General features: G+C 34.2%; 1 long non-coding RNA gene across 2 annotated transcripts in view; it reads right to left on the bottom strand.

Moving 5' to 3' along the window:
* Positions 1 to 21,684, bottom strand: part of LOC127172478 (uncharacterized) — a 105,961-nt gene that overhangs the window by 66,461 nt on the left and 17,816 nt on the right. For both annotated transcript variants that reach the window (XR_007828629.1, XR_007828628.1), the window contains exon 2: positions 11,980 to 12,096. This is a non-coding gene — a long non-coding RNA (uncharacterized LOC127172478). The remainder of the gene's footprint in view (positions 1 to 11,979; positions 12,097 to 21,684) is intronic.

The raw sequence follows: 21,684 nt of genomic DNA, 5'->3' as shown, positions 1-21,684 counted from the left end.
CGCAGTTATGAGAAAAGAAGTCAGAATTGTGAGATAAAAAGCAACAGGTCACAACAGATGTTGCACTAGACTTTAACATTGTATGTCATTTTGAGGACAGGGTCGTAAAACTTCTGTCATAATCTATTATTACCCGTCATTATAATTTTATATTTTAATTATAATAAAACATTTAATTGATTTTATTTTTGTTCACATTTTCATTTTTAATCATGAACCTACACGACGACAGTGCAGTGTTTAAAAACAACAAAATATGATAGGGCTGGGTAAAACAAAAAAAAGAAATATATATATATATATATATATATATATAGAATCACAATCGATCTTTTGGTCTATGCTGTTTTTAGTTGATGAATAAACAGTACATAGTGCCTGTTCCTTCCAAAAAATAGCAATATGCTAGGCTTTGTGTATTCTTTTGATATAAAACAAAGTCTCAAATGTCAAATTCTGTCCATTTCATTAGGAAATTCCAGCAATAAATACTGTTTTGGCGCTCTGTATACTCCTCTGTGTGCTGCAGTGCATAATCAAACATAGGAAAATATTCGTGACAGTTTCGTTTTTGTTCTTGATCCGGCGCTCTGTTGCTACATCTGAGCGCTTTCGCCACCAACTGGACAGGTGTGGGAATTACAGCTACAATTTTACAATAGATCACCCTCAGTGTAATCCGTCAAAATGACGGACGGCCTTCAGATTTTCCGTCACTGATAAAAAAATTCTGTTAGTGACGGACAGTTTTTGGTTAACGCGACCTCTGGGTCACAATTACCTGTTTTTATTCTTTATTCAGTAGCAGAAATGGGCTTCCATATATCTCCAATAAGGGATTCAAAGTCTGATTAAAGGAACACTCCACTTTTTTTGAAAATAGGCTAATTTTCCAACTCCCCTAGAGTTAAACAGTTGAGTTTTACCGTTTTCGAGTCCATTCATCCGATCTCTGGGTCTGGCGGTAGCACTGTTAGCATAGCTTAGCATAGATCATTGAATCCGATTAGACCGATAGCATCTCCCTCAAAAACGACCATATATAATGACGATATTTTTCCTATTTAAAACTTGACTCTTCTGTAGTTACATCGTGTACTAAGACTGACGGAAAATTAAAAGTTGTGACTTTCTAGGCTGATATGGCTAGGAACTATACTCTCATTCCAGCGTAATAATCAAGGAACTTTGCTGCCGTACCATGGTTGCAGCAGGCGCAATGAAATTACACAGCGCCTGAAAGTGACCGGCACTAAGTTTGTGTAGATGCAGAGTTGCAGCTGGCAGAGTTGACGGCTATGATCTAATCGGATTCAATGATCTATGCTAAACTATGCTAAAAGTGCTACCGCCAGACCCGGAGATCAGCTGAATGGAAAAAAAAGTCAAATAAAAAACATGGAGTGTTCCTTTAATTAAGAAAAATTGTGTGTGTTTTATTAGATTAAAAATACAGTAAAAATAGTAATATTGTGAAATATTATTAGAATTTAAAATAACCGTGCCCTGTGATGTCAAAGCTGAATTTTTATCAGCCATTACACTAGACTTCAGTGTCACATGATCCTTCAAAAGTTATTCTAAAATGCTGATGTGGTGATTTTTTTAAAAAAGGTAATTGTGAAGAGATGTTCCACTTCTTCCTGCATCAAATAAAACAAAGTACTGGCAGTTTTATGACAGGATCAAATGGTTTGAAGAAGTTTTACTAAACTTTTTGTTGTTGGAAATCTTTTGTGACAAGCTCCAGAATCCCCCAGTGAACCCCATGAAGTAACTTGTGCTCTAAAAAGCAACTTGTCAAAGGGTCTGTACAGTATTTGATGTAATCAGATGAGAATGGACCCTAACATTAGAGAATTCCAGGAGAAGCACAAATGACCATAAAGGAAATATCAGAGGACGCTGTTTTCTTTAGTCTGAACTGAAGGTTTTCCAGTTTTTGATTTAAAAAAAAACCTTGTGAGCCTTTTAAACGCAGCAGCAGAGCAAGTACAGAGAGAGAGCGCAGATGAAAAACTGTGAAGGCAATTGATACAGATCAATAGTAGATAGAGGCAGATGTCATGAACACAAATTTATGGAAAAATCAGCAATAAATGAAAACATTCTTGATATAAAAAAAAAGTTGACCTTGAGCATCATACCTGCCAGAAAGCAAGAGATGTACAGTATGCAGTCTGAATACTCCCACTACGAGGAGGCAAAGCCACGGCCAACGGACGCCCACTCCAACGCCCATGCATCTGTGTGTGCCTGTGGGATTGCTCACTCTTGCTCCGGATAGGCAACAGAAATTAGTGCTAATAGTGTAGCAAGGGTCTTTTTTTTCTTCAAGCATTTAGTTCTTTAAGTCTACAATTGAGGATCCATGAGCTATTACAGTTGTGGCCATGAGCAAACCACTTAACCTCAGGTTACTTGAGGGGGATTGTCCATGTAATAAGTGTACTGACAGTCGCTTTGGGTAAAATCGTTTTCTAAATGACTGCTTGCTACTTGTAGGATGGATGAATTGACGGGTTGTCACATTGCTGGTACTGCAGCGCTGATGTTTGTGTATTGGACAGGTATAATGCTAGTAGACATCACAGCTGGAAGGAAGCTCTGTTTTCCTTATTCAGCACCATGTAATGACACTAAGAGTTAACACAACATGGAGCGTGATGTGGAACGGCAACGCGGAGCTCACGAGAGGAACGAGAGACACAATACCGTGACAGGGCATATGGTGTTAACACATAATGATACTAACATGACGAGCATATGGGAGAAAGCAAGCTGAGAGTACAAACATGTTGTGTGTCACAGACCGTCAAACATTAAATATAAGGAATAATTAATGGATAGTGGAATTAATCAATGAATCAGGCTCTTAAATACAATTAATCAATCAATCAATCAGCTGTAGAGAGAACCTGGGCCTTGAGTGGTCTTTATACAATCTACTTACCCTGTAAAAAAACAAAAAACACAATTTGTCAAGTCATCTTAAAATAATTTGTTACCTGGCTGCCTTAAAATTTTAAGTTCTGTCAACTCAAATAAGTTTAGTCAACTTGAAATTTTAAGTTGTACTAAGTGACAACTTAGTTATTTCATGTTGTCACTTAGTATAACTTAACATTTCAAGTTGAATAAACTGTTTTTGAGTTGACTGAACTTAAAATTTTAAGGCAGCCAGGTAACAAATTATTTTAAGTTGACTCAACAAATTGTTTTTTACAGTGTAGGCTTATAATCCTTTCGGATACAAAGCTGTGAACAATAAATTAATAAAGTTAAATTAATGAACAAATAAGTTAATGAATGAATCATGTAACCAGTATCATGAATCAATCAATAAATAGACAGAACCTGGGACATGTTTCCCAGAAGCATCATAAGCCTATACTTAGATTATAGAAACCACTGGCATGAATAATCTCTCCTATCTAGGCTTATGATTATTTTGGGAAATGCAGCCCTGAACAATAAAGGATTTAATCAATCAATAATCAAAATTAAATTAATCTTGCAGAAGTCATTTTCAAACTAAGCAGTGTCATGGGGACTTTACATAAACAACTGAAATCTGCATGGGGAAATCTTTTGTTCCAATATGAAATGTGTAGATTCCTAAACTAGTTCTTTAGGAATAAATTAATCTGCCAAATCTTGAATCGCATGAATCAGTCCATCAGTCAGTCAGTCAGTCTAGTGATGCAATCAATTAAATCTACCAAATCTTGAATCACTGAATCAATCAGCGAATTTATCAGTCAGTAAATCCACCGAACATAAGGAATGAATCAGTCAGCCATTCATAACAATCATTAAGAACGACTCAATTTGCCAAATCATGAATCAGTGAATCAGTCAGTCATTTAGATAATCTATTGAACATTAAGAATGGATCAATCAATCAAACCTCGAATCAACTTTGTCAATCAATAAAGCAATACAGTAGGAATGACTCAGTCATTCGGTCCTACATATGTTGAATCAATGAATCAATCAGTGAATCAATCAGTCAATAAATCTATTGAACATTAGGAATGAATCAATCAGTCATTCAACATAACAAGCCTTAGGAATGACAGTGAATCCGTCAGTCAGTCAATCTACTGAATAAGAGTGGATCAATCAATCAAACATTGAATCTACCACATCAATCAATGAAGTTATGTGCTGGGAATGACTTGGACATTCAATCCTCAAACAAACAATTATTAACTTATTAAATTATTAATTTATCATTAAAACTTATTAATAAATAAATAAATCAATTCAGCCTATTCAGCAATGTTTAATTCTATATATGAAACAATGATTCAATTATATGAATAAATGAATCGTGAATGATTCACTGATTCAATGATTAATTAATACATGAATCAATCAAAATCTTATTATGAATCAACAAATCAATGAATCAGTTCTGATGAATGAATGAGGGAACCAATCAATCAACTAAACCTTAATGATAAATTAATTGATTTATTAATTTAAATATATATATGTAGAAACAAATCAAACTTATTAATGAATCAATAAATTGCTTCAACCAAATCTAATAAATGAATGAATGAATCAGTTGAACTTTAACAATACATGAACCTAATTGTTAATGACTCAATCATTTAATCCTCCATAATCAATGAATGAATCAATCAGTCAGTAAGTCAGTCTACTGAACATAAGGAATGAATCAGTGAGTCATTCAACATAATAAGCTTTGGGAATGACTCAATCCACCAAATAATGAATCAAGAAATTGATCAGTGAATCAGCAGCCGGTCAGTCAATACTGAACATTTAGAATGGATCAATCAATCAAACCTTGAATCAGCCACATCAATCAATGAATCAATGCACTAAGAATGACTCAGTCAGTCAATCCTACACATCTTGAATCAATGAATCATCAGTGAAATAATCCGTCAGTAAATCTACTGAACTGGATGAATGAATAAATGAATGAATGAATGCATGCATGGATAACATAATCAATCAATCATTATACTGAACAGTAGGATTGAGTGAATCAACAGTAAACCAAACCTTAAATGAACATGATCAAATTACCATACATATGATATAAATCAAAATGTAAATTAAACTCCTTATCCAAGTGTTAAGATATATTTCAGAAGAGTGAAAGAGCAATGGACAAAATTTAATTATTTTACAATGGATTCAATTTGGAAGGAAAACTGGCAGTCGTGTCTAAAGTCATTTCTAACCTTGATATATTTATTGTGGGCATGAATACAGATTGCTGATGTGATTTCATATTCTGATTGAACTATTCAAATACAGAAAGCTTCGACCTCTACCACTGTATTTTCATAGTGATGTGCAGAAGTTCATCTTTTTATCCATCTATCAATAATACTAATGTCAACTTCCCAAACTTTTTCAATTATCTCAGGGAATGAGGGTTGCAAACAGCCTCAGAGTTTATTCACTCATTCACTCTCTCAATTCTGTCCTTCTCTATTGGGGAAGGTGCTTCACCCAAACCCTGTGAGCTCCACAGTGCTTTAAATTGCCAGTTTAATATTAAACTATTAATTTGCCATAATAATGTACTCCTCAGAAAAGACAATCTCATCAAGAAATGTGGTGGTTATGATAAATTACTAATGCATTAGTAATATCAGAGCATGAATAATTGATGCACAGCTGACCTGCCATGAAAGAGAGCTGTAGTCCTGGAGACAGCAGTATGATTAGCACAAACCCCTCCGGCTCTGTGGGTTTGGAGAGGATGTGTGTGTGGGTGGGTGGGAGAGTGTGTGTGAGGTGTGGAGAGAGAGTGTGTGTGCGTGTGCGTTTGCTGCTTCTATGAAGGCCACAGTGCGGCTGAACACATGGATTTCTCAGAACTCGGCCGTCTGCGAGTATGTGTGGAGGAAGCAGAGCTGCATTATGAAGAGGCCAAAGGATATTTTTATTGCTCTGAGGTTGCTTTTCATAGCTCAAGAGCTTTGCTGGATTTCTCAGCTATGCTTTTATCTCAGATGTTTCTCTTAAAAGTCCATTGGAGAAATATAAACTGTTGATAAAATAGGAGTCTGAGGCTATTGCAAAGAGAGCACAGACCAGATCATTTGAATTCTTAAATAAATCAAAAACAAATCTAATGAATCAATTTATAAACTGAACTTTAGCAATAAATGAATCATTAAAAAAAAAAAAAAAAGACCAATCAAATGTACATGTATATGTACAAACAATCAAAATCGTATTAATGAATGATAAATCAATTTAAATGAATGAATCAATCAACTGAATCCTAACAATTAATGAATTCAACTAACTGTTTTATATGAATAAATGATTCAATGGTTTGGCTAAATGATTCATGAATGATTAACTAATTCAGTGATTAATTAACACACAAATCAATCAAAATCATATTAGTGAATCAACAAATCAATGAATCAGTTCTGATGAATGAATAAATGAATGAACCAGTCAATCAATCAATCAACTAAACCTAAACAATTAAATCAACTGATGATATATAAACAAATCAATCAAAATTTTGAATGAATCAGTAAATCACTTCAACCAAATCTAATAAATGAATTGATAAATAAATGAAACTTTAACAATAAATTTCCAGGGGAGAAAAAAATCACATAAATGAATTAATTATTTAGTGAATGAATTAATGAATGAATCAGTCAATTAACCCTAACAATGAATTAAATAAAGTACATTTTCTATATGAACAAATTATTCAATGATATGGATAAATGATTCGTAAAAGAATCACTGATTCAATGATTAATTAATACAAGAATCAATCAAAATCTTATGAATGAATCAGTCAATAAATTGAACCCTAACAATTAATAACTTAAACTAAATTTTCTATATGAATAATTATTCAATGATATGGATAAATGATTCATGAAGGATTCACTGATTCAGTGAATAATTAATACAAAAATTAATCAAAAATCTTATTAATGAATCAGCACATGAATGAACCAGTCAATCAATCAACTAAACCTTGACAAATTGTCAAACTGATGAATCAATTGAAATATTACATATGTACAAACAAATAAATCAAAATTATGAATGAATCAATAAATCACTTACACCAAATCCAATAAATGAATCAATAAAACTTATATATTAATTATTTAGTCAATGAATGAATCAACTGAACACTAACAATTAATTAATTAAACTATTTTTTTTTTCTATATGAATAAATTATTCAATGATATGATATGGAACTGAATGTTTCAGGATATGAATCAATTAACATCTTATTAGTGATTCAACAAATCACTGAATCAGTTCTAATGAATGAATGAACCAGTCGATCAATAAATCAATCAGTCATCTCAACTCAACCTTAAGAATATTAATTGATGAATCAATCAAACTATATGCACAAACCTATTAGAAATCTATTACAATTACGAATGAATCAATAAATCACTTCTACAACTAAATGTAATTAATTAATGAATCAACTGAACTATAACAATAAATTAATCAAAACATATATATTAATTATTTAGTGAATGACTGAATAAATCAAAATCTTAATAATGAATCAATAAATAAATTTAACGAAATGTAACGAATCAAACCATAAACTGAACTTTATCAATAAATGAATCAATTAATCAAACTAAATATTACAATCAAACAAATCAATCAAATTGTGATTAATAAGTCAATCAATTCAACCAAAGCTAATGAAAGAATCAATCAACTGAACTAAATCTTATATGATAAATGATGAGGAATCAGTCAAAATCTTAATGAATCAATAAATCAGTTCAACCAAATGTAATGCAAGCAATCATCTGAATCATTATAATTCAAATAAACTAAATCTTATATAGGATAATTCAATGAATGAATGAATATAGCAAAATATTAAAATTAACAAATCAATAAATCAGGTCAATTAAATCGAATGAATGGATAATTGAATGAATCAGTCCATCAGATGAACCTTAACAATAAATGAACTGATGAGTCCAATTAAATCTTATATTTATCTTATGTTTATCTTATATTTTTATGACTGAAATTGAATGAGAGTTCACAGAATATTGTTCAACTGTTCCTCATAAAATACAGCTCCCGAAGACTCACACAGCATACTTATATAGCACACAAATCATACAGACCGCTTTATGATGCTTTTGCCATTTTTCAAGTTTGACAACATCTATTTACTGTCACTGTATGGTATAGTAAACATTTAACCTAACATTTCCTTTTGTGCTCCACGGACAAAGGAAACATGTTCGGAGCGCCATAAGGGTGAATAAATGATGACAGAATTTTCCTTTTTGAAAGAACTAACCCTTTTAGCGAACGCCTCCATTGCGATCTGTGAAAAACAATTGAGACGTTAAACAGATCTCATTTGTATTTTTTCCAACAAAGACGCGAGAGAGCGAGAATCGAACGGGCCATGTAACCGGCTTTCACGCTGTCATCTCTGTGATTGTGACCAATCATGATAAGTGGCCTGCATTGATTCGCCGTGCTCTCCTTCTCCATCCTACTTGCCCTATCAGGTCAATGGAAGAGGTGAAGCTATTATCAGCACGCTCTTCACCTACCTGTAATTTAGAGGCACTCACCTCCTGGTTGGAGCCCATGCTATGCCTCTCACATTTATGTGTGCGTTTGTCAAAGCATTTGGCATTCAGTGTACGTACACACGTGTGTATGTGTGTGCTAGTCTGGAAGTGTGGTAAGTGCTAATTTTATACTTGAGCAGATTCAGGACACTCGGTGTTGCCTGAAAGAGATCCTTATTACCTCCGAAAGATTGTAATGGACCAAAACAGCCTGAGCTTGGGTGTGAAAGGAAAGTCTGTATAATCGGCGTCTCGTAGAGTATTACACTCTCTCGTACGCTCTCACCTTAAGGACCATGTAATCTGATGCTAAGCGCTAAACGGGCCTAGCTTTTTAGCGCAGAGAAAAACAAAGCAGTTCAAAATCCTAGTAGTTTCAAGGCTAATTTGTATTAATGCACTGCAGAATGACGGTAAAAGTTGTACATTTTTGGAAGATAACTGATTAGTGGTTCTCCTCTGTGAAAAAGTAGTCACTGCTAGCTATGCTAGTTGCTATGTGATTGGGCCAAGTCAAGACATACCATCTCCTTTCCTAAAATATAAAGGCAGCTATAGTGTTTTCACAATGCATCATCAGTCGGCCATATTGGCAGTAGTGAACGTAAACAATGCCACTGATCCGAACGAAACTCTCAAATTTTGCTTATTATTTCTGCTGAAAATGGTCAGTTATTGTCATGTTTTGGGCTGTACTAATCGGTCGGACCGGGAAAAACATTTGGAATTCTACAGACTGCCAAAATTTATAATAAATCAAGGAGAAGAGTCCAAAAAACTGTTTTGTAGTTGGCCAAACTGAACCATGATTTTCAGGGCAAGAATCTTGACAACATTTCCGTTTGTTCTTATCATTTCCAGTCAGGTAGGTGAAATATTAGGCTAATATCTTAATTAATACTGCTTGTACGTATCTTTACCACCTATTAACTTTAGTTTGTCAAAATATTGTGCCCTTTCTTGGTTACTAAGTCCTTCTCTATATCATTTTTTTGTGTGTGTGTGTGGTTTAGACAGCATAAATTAGCAGAACAACATATTCAGTGGTACATTAACTGTGCAATGGATGCTGTTGTTTACATCTGAGTTTCCAATATGGCCGTGCATTCAGATAATTGACCAAACCATGACATATGTGCAAACCCTCTATATGTCTTCACATTTTATACCCGTGGTTCTCAACTGGTTTGACCATCGGACCCACATTTTCCCATGGTCATCAAGCCACGACCCACTTTTTTAGTATATATACTGTAGATACCGTCCCTTTTTAATTTAACATACACATAAATTACAAGAATATGACTAATACTGATAAATAAACAGCCTATAAGGTAAGGCTATTAAACAGTCCCAAACTATTTTTTGTTAATATAGTTAAGATGGTATGAGCCACAAGTCATTTAAACGTACAAAATAACACAAAGTGAAAATAACATGGTATTTTTGGATTAAGAAAATAAAAGTTACCATGAAAATACACAATGAACTAATAACGAAACATGGAAGCTGCTGCCGAATAGAATAAATATCACACCTTCATGCAATTTTTCCCAGCTAACACACAAAGTACTATTTCACACTTTGCATGCTCGTTGTTTCTTGCGCGATTCAGTATCTGCGGCTTTACTAAAACTGCATCTGACAGAAGCGTCAAGAGCTTTCACGCACGTCATTCAAAATAAAAGCCCAGCATCAGAAAAACATTTAGAAATACGTTTTTTATTTGTTTTTTATTGTTAATGCAGTTTCTTTGACTGTACATGGTTACGACCAACCAGTTGAGAAACACTGATTTCTACTATATTTATGCTACCGTCCTGACATCGCTGCAAAACACTTTGTGATTGTATCGCTGTAGCTTTGTGTAGCTTTGTTTTGAAACGCTCTTTGTATGACTCTTTGCTGTTTAAACTGCTAAACTTATCTAATATATTTTTCATTATATTATATTGCCTATTAAATTAATCTGACATCACTTTTTAGTCTAAATCACTACCGCTAGTATTCGTTTGTAAGCGTTACATTTGCTGTTAATTTGTCATTCTTGTTTAATGTCTATTTTCTGTCTCTCCATCTTTTTTGAGTCCATCAAACCACTGAAAGTTGGAAGCCACCGATGAAAATGGTGAGTTATGGCATTTTCTCCTATTATGACATTGTGCAAAATGATATTGTGCCTTTAATATTGTTATTCAGCTGAAGCGAAAGGAAATTAAATTTTATAAATTAATATTTGGATATATTTGTTTTTCTACCCACTGTAAGAGTAATGTCAGATGTAGATGTCACTGATAACTAGGCCTAAAATTAGCTATTAGGTAATAAAAATAAAGCTGAAATAAATGTGAAAAACTTTGAACTGAAATAAAATAAGTTTAAAGGTCCTTGCACACCGAGTCTGAAATTCTTGTCCGGAAGTTTTGCACGTTAAAAAATAAATACGATCTCACGTTGTGTCAGTCACGTTTACACACTGCTTCAGAAACTTTTGTAAGTAAAAAAAAAAAAAAAAAAAAAAAAAAAAAAAAAAAAAAAAAAAACGTGTTTTTTGCATCTGTAGCAAGCATTTTGAGGGGTGTTTTGGCAATTCAGAGCCACTGTGACGTTTTGTGCACGTATACAGAAATTTTTGATTCGGTGTGCAAGAACCTTAAGTTTTAAAACTAAAATAATTAAAGCTTAAAATTAAAATGAACACTAAAATATTAATTCAGTGCTACTTAAAATATGATTAAATATTTAAAATATAAATAAAATAATACTAATTACATTTAGGTTTTACAACTGAAATAGAAATAAATTAAAGCTAAATGGAAATAATAACAAAAAAATACAAAAGAACATAACTAAATCGCTAAAACCTATTCCAAAATTAAAATTAATACTAAAAAATATAAAATTAAAGACTAACTACAATATGATTAAATATTAATATGACTGATTAGAGTTCACCTCATATGTATTTGTATAGTGCTCTTTATGATCAACATAATTCCAAAGAAATAAATGTAATTAAATATAATTTACAGTTACCTTTGATAGTCCGCATATTTTAAAATTTTTGTTAAAAAATGCTGAAACACATGCAAAAATATTATATTATATTATATATTATATTATATTATATTATATTATATTATATTATATTATATTATACATGTAAAATACAGCCTCAGTAGATTTGTATAGATGTTTATCTCTTGACCCGAACTTCATTCTATTGAAATGAGGGCATCACTAGCACTAGTCACATCCAAACAGACGTGTCTCATGAAACCAATCGCACTGCAGCAGATGTTTCAGATAGCACCAATCACACGGTGGCAGATGTTTCCCACAGAGCCATTTGGATACAAGCAATTACCTCTCAACATAAGCATCTAATACAGGCCGATGTCTCTTGCCGTGTACGTCGCGTTACAGGCCAGATGTTCTGCACGCAGGCATGAAGCAACAGCATCTGAAAAGTTCCAGCCGTGTTCTAAAGGAAAAGGGGAACAGAAAGCGACGCTGTTTACAGAGAGAGATAGAGCTGTCAGAGAACGCAAAAGGTCAGGGTGTTGGTCAGGTTATAGTGTTGCTATAGTGAACGCTGCCCTGTGGTTTCACAACACAGAGGACATGCAGTGTCCTCCCACAGACCAGAGATATTGTGGATCTCTGCGTCTTCACTGTTGTTTGAAAGCAAACAGCAGAGGTTAAGAGTTCTTTCTTTATGCTGGAAGGACGACCCTGGGAGAACTATTTTAGAAATGCTTTGAATGCCCGTTTTGCACATAATGCTGCGTGATCTCCAGCTGTACGCCTTCGACTGAGTTTAGGTCATATTTTAAAAAAGAAATATGGCATATTTATTGTAATATTACTGCTTTGTGTGCTGTAAAATCGCAGAAGTACAAATGCATTCCATTAAAAAAACAATCAAGATGGTGTGATGTCTAAAACAAATGTACATTTTTCTCTAAAGCCTAAATGTCTGCTGTAGTAGGGTTTTTTTCTTCCCAAAATATAACAGCATGCATACTTTTATATACAAAGACTCATTTATGCTATAAAAAAATAAGTGATTACAGAGATAAACAGTTTTACATACACCTTGCAGAATCTGCAAAATGTTAATTATTTTACTAAAATATAGGCATTATACTAAATGAATGTTATTTTTATTTAGTACTGACCTGAAAAAGATTGTTCATATAAAAAGATATTTACATATAGTCCACAAGAAAAAATAATAGTTGAATTTATAGAAATGACCCCATTCAAAAGATTACATACGCTTGACAAAGAGTCGGGGTGTGAAAACTTTTTGAATTTGAAGATCAGAATAAATTTAACTCATTTTGTTCTCTAGGAAACATGTAAGTATCTTCTGTAGCTTCTGAAGAGCAGTGCTATATATATATATATATATATATATTTTATTTATATTTTTTTTTTTTTTTTTTTCAGCATATATATATATATCATATATATATATATATGTGATATTTAGGCAAAACAAGAAAAATGTACACAACTTCATTCTGTTCAAAAGTTTTCACCCTCCAGCTCTTAATGCATTGTGTTTCCTTCTGGAGCATCACTGAATGTTTGAACCTTCTGTAATAGTTGCATATGAGTCCCTCAGTTGTCCTCAGTATGAAAAGATGGATCTCAAAATCATACAGTCATTGTTGGAAAGGGTTCAAATATACACAAATGCTGAAAAACCAAAGGATTTGTGGGATCTGAAGGATTTTTCTGAAGAACAGCAGACAGTTCAACTGTTCAGGACAAACAAGGGACTCATGAACAACTATCACTAAAAAAAACACACAGCTGTGGATCATTCAGGTAACAACACGGTAAAAATCAAGCATATATAAACTTTTCAATGGGGTCATTTTTATAAATTCAACTATTATTTTGTCTTGTGGACTGTAAACTAATTTTATGTGAAATATCTTATTGAGGTCAATCCTAAATAAAAAATAACATGCATTTTGTATGATCCCTCTTATTTTGGTAAAATATTTAACATTTTGCAAATTCTGCAAGGTGTATGTAAAACTGTTCATCTCTGTAATCACTTATTTTTTATAGTATAAATGAGTCTTTGTATATAAACTTTTGTGTAAACCAGCTAAGTTTTTGTGTAAACTTTTGACCTCAACTGTATAAAAAAAAATATATAATAAAGTATGAAAAAAATAGCTAGATGAAATAAGAGATGAAAATAAAATAGAATAAATGAAAATAAAAATATTAAAAAATCAAATAAAATTAAAAATATTATTTTTTTAACTGCCATTATACACCCAAAACTATTTATCAAAATATTATATTTTGTATTTTAATAATAATAACAGTAATTATTATTTTATACTATAAATATATACAGTTGTGTATTACGCTGTTATTTTTAAACCACTAGAGAAATATTAGCCATATACACATAAAAAGAACATTAAAAAAAAAATTGCAATACTGAGAATTATTTCAGAAATGCTTTTAATGCCCATTTTGCTCTTAAAGCTCCAAGATCTCCAGCTGTACACTTTCAGCTGGGTTCAGGTCATATTAAAAGGAAATTTATGGCATATTTATTGCAGCATAACTGTACCGTCGCAGTATCACAGATGCAGTGCATTGAAAAAATGGAAGACCATGTGACGTCTGAAATGTTTGTTCTATTCACCCTTTAAATCCAATGGACTTAAGATTTTCCCCTAGAGCTTTGGGGTCTTATAAATGTCATCTGTAGCAGGAGTTTTTACTTCCTAAAATATGACAGCAACATTTTTTATGTACAAAGGCCTATTCATACTGTGAGCATTAATATTTGTATATTAATATATATAATTGGATATTTATTGCCATTGTACTGGTCAAAACCAATTATTACATTTTTTATTATTTATAAACATATTAAAAGCGTTTGTATTACACTGTTTCTTAAACTACTACTAGAAAAATAGTAGATGTATAAATCTAAAGGGGAAAAAAGTTTCTTTCAGAAATGCTTTGAATGCGAGTTGTGCACGTAATGCTGCGTGATCTCCAGCTGTACGCTTTCAGCTGAGTTTGGGTCATATTTCTAAAAGGAAACATGGTATATTTATTGCAGCATTACTGCATTATGTGCGATAAGATGGCAGATGCAGTGCATTGGAAAAGAACATACACTCTGAATAAATCGCCTAAAAATGATGTTTATAAAAGAGGTTGTAAAAAAGCTCCCATCAGCTGAGCCATTTACACTTAAAGATGGAGTTTTACCCCCATCTTTAAGTTTCCTTTTTCTTTCCTTTTTTGAACATATCGTACTCTGATGCTTTTCCTCTAATGGAGATTTATGAAGTCGCCCAAACGCCTGTAGCGTTTTAAACTTTTGGATCACACAAAATGAGATAGGAACTCTCTCCATAATGTATACTGAGAGCTGGAGCTGGAACAGCCAGTTTGAACTTTAATCCTTCTTATGTGTCATGAACGCATACACACATCTCCCATCTGTCATTACCAGACATATCACAGAAAAAGAGGGAGAGCCGAGAAGAAAGACAGAAAAATGAACTGGGGCTTGGGAAACTCTGCCTCGTTGTGTGTGTGTGTGGTGGGGGGGAGGGGTTGGTTTATATATACTGGTGGGGACTTAAACCTGAATACACACAGACTCATGGGGACTGTGTGTGGACCTCAACTAAAATTGAATTGAATTGAGTTGTAAGTGAGTTGTAGGGTATAAACGTAAAATATCCTTATTTATATAAATATAATATTTTTAGTATTTATTGTAAAATAAGTTATATATATATATATATATATATATATATATATATGTATGTGTGTGTGTGTGTGAGTGTGTGTATAAAACTTATTTTACAATAAATACTAAAGAGAACAAGTAATTACCACATTTTATTTTATTATATTAATTCATATTTTATTTTAGAATTATTTTATTTATTTTTAATGATTTCTATATAGATAGATAGACCTATCTAGATATTGAATTATTAATTTTATTATATTTATCATATTGTAATTATTGTGTATTTATTTAATATATATACACACACACATATATATATATAATATTATTATTATATATATATATATATACACACTTTTATTAGTAAGATATAAATATGTAAAATATCCTCGTATTTTACAATAAACACTAAAAAGAAAAAAAATAATTACTTTTAATAAAAATAATATTTTATAATATTTAATAATATTTTTAAAAATAATTACTTTATTGTTATTTATTTACTTATATTTTACTTTTATTTATTTATCTAAAAATAAATGATAAAATTAATTATAAAAATAATTATGTATGCAAACAAACACGCTTATACATTTTGTCACGGGCAAAAGGAGGTCTGGGTCCAAATGCAGGGAAGGGATTTTAATTAAACAAAACACAAATGAACATAAACCAAAGGCCAACACGGCACAACACAACTGGAATCTAAGATCAAAAAATAAACAGAACAGAAACACACTCGAAGACAATGCAGCCAGAATGAGTAGTGGGAAATGAGAGTTCTTATAGACCAGGTAATTGTGAACAGGTGAGAGCTTAGATGAGTGCTAATGACAAGACAGGTGTACAATCAGGGAAGTGCAGTGCAGGGAAACCAGCGACCTCAGGTGGCTGAGGGAAGCCCCACAGCCCAGATCATGACAGTACCCCCTCTCAAGGGAACGGCTTCCAGACGTTCCCAAAAAAAAAAAGTCTGGAGGGAGGAGGAACGGTGGAAGGTGCATCAGGGGGAGGGATGGCGGGCCAGGCCCGTGCAGCGGAGGAACGTCAGTGGACACTGCCGCCAGGGGAACGTGAGCTGGCCTCGCCACCAGTGGAACGTCCGCGGTCACCGTCGCGTCAGGAACAGAGAGCGCGGTCACCGCCGCTTCCAGAACAACAAGCGCGGTCACCGCCGCGTCTGGAACAGAGATAGCGGTCGCCGCCGCGTCAGGAACAGAGAGCGCGGTCACCGCCGCTTCCAGAACAACAAGCGCGGTCACCGGCGCGTCCGGACAGGAGATAGCGGTCGCCGCCGCGTCAGGAACAGAGAGAGCGGTCGCCGCCGCATCAGGAACAGAGAGAGCGGTCGCCGCCGCGCCAGGAACGGAGATAGCGGTCACCGCCGCGTCCGGAACGGGGATAGCGGTCACCGCCGCGTCCGGAACGGGGATAGCGGTCACCGCCGCGTCCGGAACAGAGAGGGCGGTCGCCGCCGCGTCCGGAACAGAGAGGGCGGTCGCCGCCGCGTCCGGAACAGAGAGGGCGGTCGCCGCCGCGTCCGGAACAGAGAGGGCGGTCGCCGCCGCGTCCGGACAGGAGATAGCGGTCGCCGCCGCGTCAGGAACAGAGAGCGCGGTCACCGCCGCTTCCAGAACAACAAGCGCGGTCACCGGCGCGTCCGGACAGGAGATAGCGGTCGCCGCCGTGTCAGGAACAGAGAGCGGTCGCCGCCGCATCAGGAACAGAGAGAGCGGTCGCCGCCGCGTCAGGAACAGAGAGAGGGCTCGCCGCCGCGTCCGGAACAGAGGGCGGTCGCCGCCGCGTCCGGACAGGAGATAGCGGTCGCCGCCGCGTCAGGAACAGAGAGCGCGGTCACCGCCGCTTCCAGAACAACAAGCGCGGTCACCGGCGCGTCCGGACAGGAGATAGCGGTCGCCGCCGTGTCAGGAACAGAGAGAGCGGTCGCCGCCGCATCAGGAACAGAGAGAGCGGTCGCCGCCGCGCCAGGAACGGAGATAGCGGTCGCCGCCGCGTCAGGAACGGAGATAGCGGTCGCCGCCGCGTCAGGAACGGAGAGAGCGGTCGCCGCCGCATCAGGAACAGAGAGAGCGGTCGCCGCCGCGTCAGGAACGGAGATAGCGGTCGCCGCCGCCTGCCCGCGGAAGAGCGTCTCCGCCCCCGCCAGAAAGCAGGGCCGCATCTGCGCAGCCTCTGCCCTACAGGTGTCCATCCCCGCCAGACAGGCATAGATGAACTCGAAACGAGCGGCCGACGCCGCCTCGAAGGACATCCCCGCCGTTTCGGGAACAGAGCGGGTGGTCGCCGCCTCCCTAAAAAAAAAATTCCTCCCCGCTGGGCCCATCGGTGCTGGCTGCATTCTGTCACGGGCAAAAGGAGGTCTGGGTCCAAATGCAGGGAAGGGATTTTAATTAAACAAAACACAAATGAACATAAACCAAAGGCCAACACGGCACAACACAACTGGAATCTAAGATCAAAAAATAAACAGAACAGAAACACACTCGAAGACAATGCAGCCAGAATGAGTAGTGGGAAATGAGAGTTCTTATAGACCAGGTAATTGTGAACAGGTGAGAGCTTAGATGAGTGCTAATGACAAGACAGGTGTACAATCAGGGAAGTGCAGTGCAGGGAAACCAGCGACCTCAGGTGGCTGAGGGAAGCCCCACAGCCCAGATCATGACACATTTATTATGTTGTAATTTTATTTTAGAAATAATTAGTTAATTTATTTGTAGTTATATATATTTGCATAATTGTGTATTTGTGAGTTAGAAACGTGCAGTATCCTCTTAATTTAATTATTAATTTAATTATATTTATCATATTGTAATTTTTTATTTATTTGAATTTCTAAATTATGTTGTTTACTTTTTAATTATAAATACGTGTATTTGTAAGATATAAATATGTAAAATATCCTCTTATTTTACAATAAACACTAAAAAGAAAAAGTAATTACTCCATTATATTTCATATATTTATAATTATTATTATTTAATTAATTATTATTTATTATATTTTAAATAATTGTTTTATTGTTATTTATTTACTTATATTTTACTTTTATTTACTTATTTAAAAATAAATTATACAATTAATTATAAAAAATGTATGCAAACACACATACACTAAAATACATATATAAAATATCCTCTTGTTTTACAATAAACACTAAAAGAAACAGTGATTACTCCATTATATTTCATTATATTTATATATTTTTTTAATTATTATTTATTTTATTTTAAATAATTATTTTATTGTTATTTATTTACTTATATTTTACTTGTATTTACTTATTTAAAAATAAATTATACAATTAATTATAAAAAATATGTATGCAAGCACATACACTAAAATACATAAATAAAATATCCTCTTATTTTACAATAAATAATAAGAATACTAGCATTAATACTTGACATTAAAAATACCACTTTTTTGATGTGCTACTACAATAAAAATGTGTGTGTGTGTGTGTGTGTGTGTGTGGAATTTTTGTGTAAGATATAAATATGTAAAATATCCTCCAGTAAAAATTGTTGCTCCACTCTTCATCTTATCATATTGTAAAAATAAATAAGAAAATAAAGTATAAAAAATATGTATAATGTGTATCTACTAAAATATGTTAATTATATAAAAAAATTACAAAATACAATCTATTACAAAATCTACTAATATATATGTTTATTTAATACTTTGACTTAAGTATTTCTGTATACATATCCTATGCATAATTATAAAATTATCACAAAATAGCATCTAATACAAAATCTAGAAATGCTAATTGTACTAATTATTGTATTAATTAATAAACATTGTATTAATACTTTGACTAAAGAATTTTACATCAGTTTTAAGCTATATGAAATGACCAAAGGTGATCTAATTAATCGAATAAAATGACGTGTTACCATTTTGTTTGTTTGGTGAATCTTGCCAGAGGGAAGGTTACAAAATTTAGGCCGTCACAAAGAACCTTAAGGCAAGAGCTCCGAATCTTTAGGTGTCCTTACTGTGGGTAACGTCAGCGTTCATGAATAAATCATCAGCAATGCACTGAACATGACTGGTGTTAAAATGAGATTATGAAGATGGAAGTTCTCTCTCTCCGAGCAGAACATTTGAAGTTTGCCAAAACCAGCCACTTTCGCAAGAACGTACCGCGGACAAAAAAGTAGAGTGCTTTAGGAAAAAAAACCTCAAAAGAATCCCATCTCAACATAAAGCATGAATTTTAAGTCCTCTGGACCCAGTTAACTTGCAATTATTATGAGAACGCCGGTTTTGTAGAGCACCAGAAAACTTTACGCTCTTTTATCCAACACAATCCATAAATATTGGACAGACAAAGCCATGAATATACATGAAAGCATGTTTTATTTTGGTGTTATTTCTTCACTCATACCCTCTTGTCAGGACGCAGCCGACAATCAACTCTCTTTGCGTAAAGCGGAACATTTTGAAGGGTTCTCAAACTTTCAGCGCTTCGTATCCTTATTTAATTTTCTATTTTAACAACTGTCACAGGGGCTCGCGTTTCATCACGCTGTTCGGAAGAGAATAAATGTCCTCAAATTTCCTGAGTCCTGTTTGTTAAATAAATCAAGCCAAATGTTCGTCCCTCACACAGATATCAGCGTTTCTAATTATGTATGTGATTTGTTTGAACAGCCTCGCCTAATGCAAATGCGGCATCCATTTACATGCAGCAGCACAGAGCTATATTCCACAAAGTCACACGCACAATATTTATACGATCGCATGGGGTTTTTATGTACCGGGGTTTTTTTGCATGCAAGGCCTGGAGAGTTTTGCATGTTCTTGACCATTTTGCTGCAGCGAAACTGGCGTCTATAAAAAAGCCTATAATCACCTATGCGATTCGATTTCACAGTCGGCGATCATGTTACTGAATTTGAATGTGGAAAGAGTCTAACATTGCGTTTAGGCTCTGATAAATCTTGCTGTTGTGCTCATATATTCCTTATTGGGAAGCTTGCAGGTGAGAGATAAGGTACAGGCACACTGCACAGATGGCTGAGAACAAAAAACATGTTTGTTTTTTCCCGCAGAGAGACAGAAACAAACAGGTTGGTTGAACAGAGTGAAATTTGTTAATATAAAACGATCTTATTCTCAAACACACTGTTTAAACGACAGCAGGGGACATTTATCTCAAATATACCAACATGGGAGACCTTTTCATATCAGACGTGACGTCTCAGAGGTTTCTTCTATTCGCCCGCCAGATTCAATGAAGGGCAAATGGAGACTTCAGATTTTTCTCTAGAGTCTCGTAATCTTGCATGTTTTCTGTAGCAGGGGTTTTCAAAATGTTTGATGACAGATATGAGAGGCCCTTCCTAATATATCACAGTTGCTGTATGTTTTAATGTGTAAAAACCAGATGTTTTGTTGTAATTGTACTAAAGCCAAAACCAGTTATTACAATATTATATAAATATTTATTTATCTTTATAATATCTATAAATATTTACTTTTGCATTAAGCTGCCATCATATGTTTTTTTAAACACTTTTGGAGAAATATTAGTTGTATATTTATTTATTGTTTGTTTGTACAAAGACCCATTTGTACTATTTTTGTAGAAAAATATAGATACTGTATATTATTTTTAAGACAAACATGAAAATAAATAACCAGGTGTTTTGTTGTCATTATATTAAAGCCAAAACCTATTAAAATATATAAATATTTATTTATATTTATTATATACATAAATATTTATTTTTGCATTAAGCTGCCATCATATGTTTTCTGAAACACTATTGGAGAAGTATTAGATGTACATGTCTTATTTATTTATTTACGGTATAAAGGCCCATTTGTACTGTGTAAGAAAAATATACATACTGTGTGATATTTTAGAGATAAACATTAAAATAAATAAACAGATCTTTTGTTGTCATTATACTAAAGCCAAAACCTATTAAAATATTGTATAAATATGTATTTATATTTATTATATCCATAAATATTTCGTTTTGCATTAAGCTGCCATCACATGTTTTTGAAACACTATTGAAGAAGTATTAGATGTATATGTTTTTTTTTTTTATATTTTAATTTAGTACATGTCTTATTTTTTAATTAATTAATTAATTAATTTACTTACTTACTGTAAAGACAGATTTGCACTGTGTGAAAAAAATATAGATACTGTGTGATATTTTAGGGATAAACATGAAAATAAATAACCTGATATTTTATACAATAATACTATATATATATATATATATATATATATATATATATATATATATATATAATATAGATGTA

Source organism: Labeo rohita, chromosome 10 (assembly GCF_022985175.1).
Source record: "Labeo rohita strain BAU-BD-2019 chromosome 10, IGBB_LRoh.1.0, whole genome shotgun sequence".
Lineage (NCBI taxonomy): Eukaryota > Metazoa > Chordata > Actinopteri > Cypriniformes > Cyprinidae > Labeo > Labeo rohita.
This window is presented reverse-complemented; position numbering and strand designations above follow the sequence as displayed.